This window comes from Pseudomyrmex gracilis, unplaced genomic scaffold, assembly GCF_002006095.1.
Source record: "Pseudomyrmex gracilis isolate BER0280 unplaced genomic scaffold, ASM200609v1 scaffold_1044, whole genome shotgun sequence".
In the NCBI taxonomy this organism is placed as follows: domain Eukaryota; kingdom Metazoa; phylum Arthropoda; class Insecta; order Hymenoptera; family Formicidae; genus Pseudomyrmex; species Pseudomyrmex gracilis.
In genome coordinates this window covers 19,711-30,125 of record NW_018021628.1, presented here as the reverse complement: position 1 = coordinate 30,125, position 10,415 = coordinate 19,711, and the positions used below count along the sequence as shown (strand labels likewise).

Sequence of the window (10,415 nt, the reverse complement as noted above, 5' to 3'; positions counted from 1 at the left end):
GAATTACTTTGTAATTTGATGTGTATCATCTCGGAAACGGATCTCTTCAAAAAGGAAGATTCTGTGCCCAAGACTTTGACATTTTGCCAATTGAAATTATAGTCCGTGTCACTTCTATGCTGTATAACTACAGAAACATTCTTGTTACGTCCTGGGGACTCCACGGGCCCATGTTTCTTGCAACGCGACGCGCCAACGCATAACAAATAATTTTTTTTAGTAAATAACGAAAACCTATAAATAATCCGAACGGATCTTCTATCGTTTGAAAACTTAGACTCCAAACAATAGGAGAGCAAACGGAAATCACACTGGCGTCCGAAAAGATAAACCGCGCCTAGTAATAACCCGAAATTTTAAACTTATTGTTTAAACATCCTAAACAAACCCGGACATCTCCGGGCCAGGAAGAACACCGCTCATAAAATTAGACCAGCCGGAGCAAATAGAACTCCGGCGCCACGAGCGATTTTATTATAAACAAATAGCAAAAGGTCTAGATGGCGTGATCGAAAACCAACATTCTTCCTTTCCCTTCTCCAGAAAATCGGACGAGCCGACCGAGCCGAGAGATAGACGCCGATTGGCGATCTCACAAAATATTCCCGACCACTAACTAACAAATGGGAACTGGCAAAGCTCGACTGAGTTTTCCAATTGGGAGTCCTCGCTTACTCAAAATTGTATATAAGCCGGGACTCTCAGGATCAGAGGCAGATAGAGCCGCAGATTTTAGAAGTATCACAGCAAGTGAGTGAGTGACAGCGAGTGCAGAATGTGAGATCCCAGAGTAAACTACTGTGTCACTACAGCCTAGAACCTTTTATTAATCAACATCACTGGTCCGCAGCAAATAGTAAGTCCATATTGTAATTATTTTAATTCGGAGGTTCCACTGTTCGCGTATTTATCTCCCGACTTTGCGACTTATTTTCGGAGAAATCGAGAAAAATGGTTAAAATAAACGAATAGATAGACGTGCTCAAAAATCCGAATTTTTTAAAAGAGCTACGGTGCATAGCCATTTTGGGTGGCATTCGAATTTTTTGAAAGAGCTACTCACGGTGCATAGCCGTTTCGGGTGGCATTCGAATTTTTCGGAAGAGCTACTCACGGTGCATAGCCGTTTTGGGTGGCATTCGAATTTTTCGGAAGAGCTACTCACGGTGCATAGCCGTTTCGGGTGGCATTCGAATTTTTCGGAAGAGCTACTCACGGTGCATAGCCGTTCCGGGTGGCATTCAAATTATTTCTTTTTCCTTCTTAAGTCACGGAAACAAACAAAGCCCGCTTATCTCCGAATATCAGTCTTAGAATCACGACACATCCAAATTTATTCCTATCATTAAATCTATCGGAACCTAAGAAATGAAACAAAACCGAATTTGTCAATTGACATAAGGAAATACATTTCTAAGATGATCTAAGTTGCGTAAACATGGGTTAAAGAGGCTGGCTGCACTAAACAACTCGTATTCCTCTCTCTCTCTCACACTTGCACCCTAGCTTATAGATTACTTTGTACGAAACGATTATGCGCTCCGTCATTGTATTAGTTTCAACACACCTGTATGTTAGTAATTTGCTAAGATTTCGATTTGTCTTTTTTTAAATAAATATAACTACTTTATAATGTGTGGAATCAAACTAAAGAATTATTCTTTGTTAATCTTCTCTTTGTACAACCCACTCTCACTTCCTCGTTAAAATCGCTAGGTCCCGTCCTTGGTAAATGAGACTTGCGTCTCAGATCTAAAAAGGGACCAACAAGCGAGTGTTCGCTAGACAGAGTAAGATCGGCGTACGCCGTTGACCTGTCGACGAATATAAACAAACTCGCTCAACTCTCTCACAGCGGGACTTCCGTGTCCACTGTAAAGAGAGATATGGAAAACGACGCGTTTACTGTTGCGTCACACCACAGCTTGACTGTATCCATGGGCCAGGACGTAACATTCTCCACGCGACGATTAATTTGATTTTTGTGTTCGGAAACCCTAGTCTTGTCTCATAGTCTGATCCACGTACAAAGCATCGCAATCATTACATTGCAACTTATAAACTACGTTTTTTTATGTAAAGATAGGTGAGTGTAGCTTCAAGAATTTTTACTAAACAAGAGTATTCTGGCTATTAAAGCAAAACACTGTTGTTGATGTGTGAATCTTTCAATCAGTTTATTTTTCTCAAATGCATTTAAATTAATTTGGTAATGTACGTCGCACAGTGCTGATCAGGATGTACATGTCGCACAAGCAGACACCGACCAACATTGTACAAAATGATAAACGCGTTGATTTGAGTCGCGTTTATCATTTTGTAAAGTGTTGGTCGGTGTCTGCTTGTGCGACATGTACATCCTGATCAACACTGTGCGACGTACATTACCAAATTAATGTAATGCATTTGAGAAGAACCTAATACAAGGTCGAAAGCGTTAATGCTACTAAGTTTCAATAAACTACGTTTTTTTGTTCAATATCTACAGGATCTTTGATATTTAAAAAAATTTGAATTAATTTATTGAAACTTCTATAAGCTAACATATTTCCATCTCCCGTTTTCAACAATTTTGAAATTGTGTGCGATATTTTATTACTAAAAGGTACAATGAAATAATTTTTAACGGTTTTTGAAGTTGTTGTGAACTCTAAACTGTCCAATATTCCGAAATCATCTAGTATTTTTTTGATTGATGTCTTTGTCCATTCCGAAGATTTTGTTGGACATGTTAGAGCTTCTTCGCTTTTTGACATTAAACATAAATGGTTTGTCATCTTAAGTAATTACAATATTCCTGATTCGGTGGTCAGTGTACCACTATTAGGAGGAAAGTTTAGTTTGCCAAGCACCGACAAAAGAGATCTTAACAAAGGTATTAAGGATTTTGAAAATAGCGTTAGGCACAGTGAGAGAAAATTTGTAGAAATCGCCAGGTTTAATTTAAGATAATCTCTGAATAATTTTTTAACTTCAAAGCCCAAGGTAAATGATATAGAACGCGGTTTCCTTGATAGAACAAAGCAGGCTTTCGAATTCCAAAGGAATCATCCAAACATAGTGTTTACACGTGCAGACAAGGAGAGTGTGACAGTTGCGCTAGATTGGTCTGTTTATGTTGAAAAAATTAACGGCTTACTTGATGATCTCTTCACTTGCAAAAAAATAAGAAAAAATTCTATCAAAAATGTTGAGACTTAACGTAATGAATTGTTAAGAAAGAGGCTAAAGAAAGATTATATAAATGATTTGGTTTACAAATGTATTAAATCGAGTAATGGGATCATCCCTAAAGATTATGGTGGAGTACCCGAAATCTACAAACAGAGGTATCCATATAGATTATTAAAACGAACGTCCCGATTGCTTTGGCCATGCAAAGCATCAAGATTAGATGGAAATACATTCGACTCAAGACAAAGATCGCTCTGTCTAATTTTTTGAAAGCGGTTAAATTTGTTTCGTCATCCACTTATATATATATATATATATATATATATTTTGTTCAACAATAATGTATTAAAGCAAACCTTTGGGGTACCGATGGGTTCTGCGTTGTCGCCTATATCGCGGATATAGTAATGCATGATTTGGAAGTCCGTTTCCGTTTCGAAAAAATTAAAATTTAGATCCGCTTTTTATTACCATTATGTGAATGACATTATTTTAAACGCGCCCTCCAACGATTTAAATTATCTTTTGGATAATTTCAACGGATATAATGATAGATTGAAGTTTACGACTGAGATGCAGGATGGAAATTCTTTTAAAGTCTTAGACGTCAAACTGATTGTGTCTAATAACGGGACAATCATGAGCAACTGGTACCATAAACTCACAGTGTCGAGCAGGTATATAAATTATCACTCTTCACAGTCTCTCAAAAAATAGGAACTATTATCGGAATGGTAGGCCGAGCTCTGTTGATGTCCCATCTTGTGTTTCAAGCAAAGACTATAAAAGTTATAAGTATAATAGTAAAGAAGTGGCCAACTTGAGGCAATAGATCTTCCTGTCAATAAACTCTTTTATTTTAAAAACTTTCAAAAACGTTTCGACCCTAATTTGAGTTTTCTTCAGTGTAAGGAAGGCTCGTAGGTATAGGAAGAACTCAGTCTATCAGGCCAGTTCGTGGACTCAGTAAGCACGCAGCAGCGAGTGGAAGGGATACACACACAGGCGAACAGCCGTATACGTGTGCGCTCGGTGCTTCGGCCACCATCAAGCAGTAGAAGAAGACGGACACATATAACCGTTCTCTTTCTTTCTTTATAACTATAGCCGAGAAGTGTCCCTAGTTGCTAGCCTGTTTCTCGTGCGTGGCTCGTATGTTCCTTCTCTCTTCCTCCTCTCTCTTTCTCTCTCATACTTACAAGGGCTGCGTTCCAATCTTCACTGCCATTACTAGAAATCTATAGCACATGTGACGTGAAGTATAGGTTTTTAGTACTGTCAGTGAATATCGGAACGACTAAACAACTCTGAAAATTAAATAGATATATAAAACTATAAAATTGTAACGGTTCTACTTTCCGTGCGTGAAAATGTTCCCGTTTATTTTATTTAATTTATTCGCTGCGGAATAGCTCGTCGGGATCAGGGAAAGGTAAAAATATAGTGAACTCGGTAATTTTGAGTAAGAAAAATGATAGAATTTATTTAATAAAGAAAAATAAAGAAAAATAAAAAAAGGAAAAATATTTACAACAGAATCAATGCACAAGGCAATAGAAATTAAAACTAAGTTTCGTAACGCGTCTCAATGGGCGGCACGTGATATGGTCACGTTCATACGATGTTCATTTAACCTTCGGGAAAAATATTTACACACGGGACGGTGATTTAAACGGCGCGGCTGGACAAGGCCGCTCAGTAGCCTTGAAAAGATATTTCGACTGTGAGAAAGTCTTTTTCTTCCGAAACGTGAGTTACGCGATGACGCTTCGAAAACGCGTTTTAGCGGGTTCACAGAAGATAATATTTATAGTGGAGAAAAGTTACTTTTCTTCCAAAAAAGTGAGTTATACAGTGACGCTTTGAAAAGTCGAGTTTTATCGAGCTCGCAGCGGAAATATTTACAATATAGAAAAGTGACTTTCGAACATAGATAGTTTGTAACGGTTCTACTTTTTCGTGAAGAATTATTCCGTTTTTTTTAGTCAATGTAATTGCTGCGGAGTAGCTCGTCGGAATCAGGGAAAGGTAAAAAAAGAGTGAACTCGGTGATTTAAGATAACAAAAACGGATAAAATTTATTCAAATAAATCAAGAAAAATAATATGTACAAATAAAAAAAAGAAAAGACAAATAATCTATATAATAGAATAATTCACCGTATGGTGATTCTCAGAAGAATGCGTGAGAAAGTCACGTTTTTAGTCGGTTCATTCAATTCTCCGGAAAGAAACACAAAAAAAACTAAAATATGTACATACGGCCGGTGATTTAAACGGCTCGACGCTGTCAAGGCCGTTCAGGAGCCTCGACCAGATGGTTTTGTTTTCCGAAGCGCAAGTTCCGCGGTAACGCTCGAAAACGCGTTTTATCGCGAGAAACAATCTTTATCGCGTGGAAAGTCGCTTTTCTATTGAAAAGAGATTTACACAATGTCGTGTTACAAACTGAGTTTTATCGGTTGGTGAAGAAAAATATTTACAGCGCCGAAAAGTCACTTTCTTCCGAAAAAGTAGACTTGGTCGTTCGGCCGGTCTTTCTACGCTAGGCTTCTCTTACTTTCGCTCTTCGCTCATTCCCCTGGAGCGGCTCCAACGGAAAGAGTTGGTTGGCCCGACGGAGAATACGCTATTCTCCACGCACGGTTCTAACGGAAAGGAGGCCGGCGTTCCCAGCGGAGAATCGTGAGATTCCCGGAAGGTTCTTAGCGGGATGATAGCCGGTTTTCCCGGCGGAGAATCGGAAGATTCCCCGAACGGAGCGGAAAGAGAACCGGTTTTTCCGGCGGAGAATCGGAAGATTCTCCGAACGGACCGGAAAGAGAGCCAGTTTTCCCGGCGGAGAATCAAAAGATTCCCCGAATGGAGCAGAAAGGAAGCCGGTTTACCCGGCGGAGAATCGGAAGATTCTCCGAACGGAGCGGAAAGGATGCCGGTTTACCCGGCGGAGAATCTAAGATTCCCCCGGAGCGAAGCGGAACGGATGCCGGTTTACCCGGCGGAGAATCCAGAGATTTCCCGGAGCGGAGCGGAACGGATGCCGGTTTACCCGGCAGAGAATCCAGAGATTCCTCGGAGCGGATTGGATTGCTGAGTCGCTGTCGGTTTGCCCGACCGAGAAGAAGCTTTCCTGAGTGCTACTTGTCAGATCCGGAGATCGGAGCAGATCTGATTTCCTCGGTTTTTGGCCCGGCTTTTATACCCGCAGTTTTCCACGGGCAGGGGTTGACAGGATGCGTGGAAAAACATATATTTGTTTGTCGCTGCTTATTTCGTGGCGCGGCGAGGCGCGCGGTGCGGGCGGCGCGCAGGCCGTCAGCGTATATCTCATATACGCTGATTTTTTAATCATTTATTTGGCGCTAAGCGCCTTGTTTTAGGCCGGGACGGGTGGTCGGTCCCGGCCGTAACGATATACATCGTTAGAAAATATTATACATATAAAAATAAGAATAAAATAAAGTTTATATTGTTTCTAAGTAATTAACTCTTATTTTGATCCTATATAATCAATATATCAAATATATTAAAAATAAAAAATAATCAATGATTACAAAAAGCAACAATAACGTTTTATATAATAAATATTATATAGACATTAAGTATTAATAAATTTCTTTTTTTAACTGTTATATTAAACTACTGAATATTAAGAATATGACAAACAAATACAAAGCCCATAAAAATGTAAGTATTTTTGTATCATTTATTACAACAAAACATTTATCCTTCATAAAATTCTTTGGCAACAAACACTGCGTTTTCATACAGAAAGAAAAACAATATAAATAACATAATAAGTATAAATAACAATATAAAAATGATATAAATAACAAAAATAATAAATAATAAAAATTATAATAATAAAAAATTAATAAATAATAAAAATAATATAAACAACAATATAATAAATATAAATAACAATGTAAATAACAATGTAAATAACAGTATACATAAAAGTATAAATGTGTACAAAATAAATAAAAAACTGTATAAGAAAATAAAAAAATATGTAAAAGTAACAAATATTTTTCACTTATATAACAATGAACAAATATATAAGTGTCATATTTACACAAGTGTGTAACGATGCTATTGTTATACCCGGGACCAAACATCCGTTCCGGCACAAAAACGGCGCTTAGCGCCGAATAAAACTATTAAACTTGCAGTGTGTATCAAGTACACGCTGCATAGGCATGCGTGCCGCCCGCATCTCGCGCCGTACCGCGCCTACGAGCGATTGCGCACCGCCCGCACCGCACATTCCCCGTGCGAAGAAGCGGCCTGCGTGTCGCCCGCACCGTGCGCCGCACCGCGCACTCTCCGCGCTTCGAAGCGACAAGCGCCCCGCATTGCGCGCTTCACCGCGCCACGAAACACCAGCTGTTCAACCGCTCGCGCCGCGCGCCGCACCGCACCACGAAGCGTCATATGGCGAAAACAATTTATTTGTTTTCCCCGCATTTTGTTTCCCCACTCCTTCCGATTTGGCGACAAACATCCGGAGATGTGCCGGTATAAAAGCTGAGCCAAAATGCACGGTGCTCAGATCTGCTCCTATCTCCGAATCAAGCAAGAAGCACCTGGGGAAGCTCTTCCTCGGTCGGGGAAACCGACTAGCGACTCAAGATTCGAATCCGATCCGCACCGGGAGAAATCTTTCTTTCTTTCAGCCGGACAAACCGGCATCCGATCCGCTCTGCTTCCGGGGAATTTTATATTTCTCCGCCGGGTAAACCGGCATCCGCTCCGCTTCCGGTGAATTTTATAATTCTCCGCCGGGTAAACCGGCATCCGCTCCGCTTTCGGAGAATTGTTATAATTCTCCGCCGGGTAAACCGGCATCCGCCCCGCACAGGGAGAATTTTACATTTTCTCTGTCGGGAAAATTGCCTTGCGAGGCCGAGAGCCCCGTCACGGTGACCCGACGACCGGCACGCCAAGTCCGAGCGTCGCGGCGCTGACGCCGCTCAACCGTCACCGCAGCGCACCGCTCTAGCGCAGGCTCGTAACGCTACGCAGCGGGCCCCGAGCACTCCGCACCAAATTTGCAAAACACACTTGTAAATTTAGTTCTCTTATTTTTCTTTTCTTTTAAACTGAACTTTGCGTCCTATTTTTTTTTATATTTTGTTGCAATATATTATATCGCTTTTTTTGTTTTTTTTTATTTTGTATTGTTTGTTTTTATATTCTTTTTTTGTCTTTTGAATAAACCACGTTTATTTTGTCAAAAACCGAGTCCCTCTGAGTTTTTCTTAAAGAACCCTAACCCGGCGAGCTACTCCGCTGCATTAAAAATTAATAAGATTTTCCGAGTAACACGACAGCTATTAAAAGACGGACCGTTTCAAGTTTTATAATAACTGTTTTTAATCTTTTAACTAATTGAACACACAAGTAATCGATTATTGATACGCATCTTTCTTTGGTTTTTAAACAAATTCTATTCATTAAGAAATAGATTCGTCACTTAACAATATGACTATTAGTTTTATTTTATAACATGTTGTAGCAACGATCATAATATATTCTGTATGTCGATATTGACCTTGCATACGACTATCACATAGAAATTAAATATAAATTTCTTTTCGTCGTTATTTTCATTTGTCAAAATGTGATTAACAAATAGCAATCGTCATGAATAACAGTGATCGCTCCTACGTTGTTTTTGATAGAAACCAGTCTGATAATTTTTTTTCAACATTGGAATAAAAGACAATTTGTCGCATATAATTCATTATGTAGGTGTGTGTAGGTACATGCAATCAAAAATAATGATAAATTTCTCTATTTAATCATTTGCTTATGGTGTGTGTATGATATATTTTTACGAAGAAATCGGCCGCAAATATACACTTTGCCGTAGATTGAACGTATATAAGTGAGATATATTTGTTAATTGTACATATATCTTTATTTTCTTATACAGTTTTTTATTTATTTTGTACACATTTATACTTTTATGTATAATATTATTTACATTGTTATTTATATTGGTTTTCTTTCTGTATAAAAACGCAATGTTTGTTGCCAAAGTATTTCATAAAGGATAAATGTTTTGTTGTAATAAATGATTCATAAATACCTACATTTTTATGGGTTTGGTATTTGTTTGTCATATTCTTAATATTCAGTAGTTTGTAATTGTTTGCGATTTTCGTAAGGTCAGGTAATTAATTACTTAACTTCACTCACAAAACGTTAGATTAATAAAGTAATTTATTTACAACTATATACAATGTAACTACACGTTCTATTTGCAGTAATCGCCAACCACCGTACCGTCACTGAGTGGTTCGATTCTCCTTTCTCAATAGGAAAACAAGAATGTTTTTTACTTTAATTCTCGCAGAAATGTAATCGTGATACAGAGATGCAGCACGCTACTGCACTGAAACAAACCCGCAAGCGACGAGTGAGCAAAAACAATTAAATACTGTCTTAAAAAAAAAGAATACCAGAAAAACGAACGGCCCCCCTTTTTCTCACCCTTTTGAAAATAACTGTCGTGGTGACTTGCACCATTTTCTGATTCTTTTAGAAGAACAGCTCCTTGTCCACGAATTGCATTTCATCTTGTGCTAAGCCCGCGCGTGTATATTTACAATTGGCTGCCCCGCGCGGCGGGGCGCTTCGCTATTGGTTTTGGCTTTGCGCATGTGAGATGCAGCGAGCTCGTTGCTAATTGGTGCGCGTATGGCTGCGCTCCGCGGTTTCATGCGCCGCGCCAAGTTACGTTTTTTTTTAACCCGCGGCTTGAAGTTCTTCGGCGCTTTGAACAGTAATATAACAGTTAAAAGAAAGAAATTTATTAATACTTAATGTCTATATAATATTTAATTAATTAGGGGGGTATTCGGGGTCTTTCACATACGTAATGCAAAATTGGCATTCTGTGTGATTTTTAGAATTGAAATTTCAATTCGAAAAACTCACGTGAATTATTTACACGTGAAAACGTATAGAAAAATGTATTCTTACATTTATACGCACATTTATCCGCACAACATCCTGCGAACGGCTCTTTACGACCATTCAATTATTAGTTTAGAAAAGATAGAGCCCGTGATGATTCTCATTATTAATTGTTAATTCACGCTGTCGCCAGGAAGCGTTATTACAGAATCATATATATACAGGAATATTGCGAGACAAACTCCAAGTGCCTCGGTAGCCTAACAGGGAAGGCGACGGCCCGGAAAGCCGGAGATTCCAGGTTCGACTCCTGGCTGA

The 10,415-nt window shown here is 39.0% G+C and overlaps 1 non-coding gene across 1 annotated transcript; it reads left to right on the top strand.

Moving 5' to 3' along the window:
- Positions 1–10,346: 10,346 nt before the first annotated feature.
- Trnas-gga lies at positions 10,347–10,415 on the top strand. The gene has a single exon. It is a non-coding gene; the product is annotated as a tRNA-Ser (tRNA).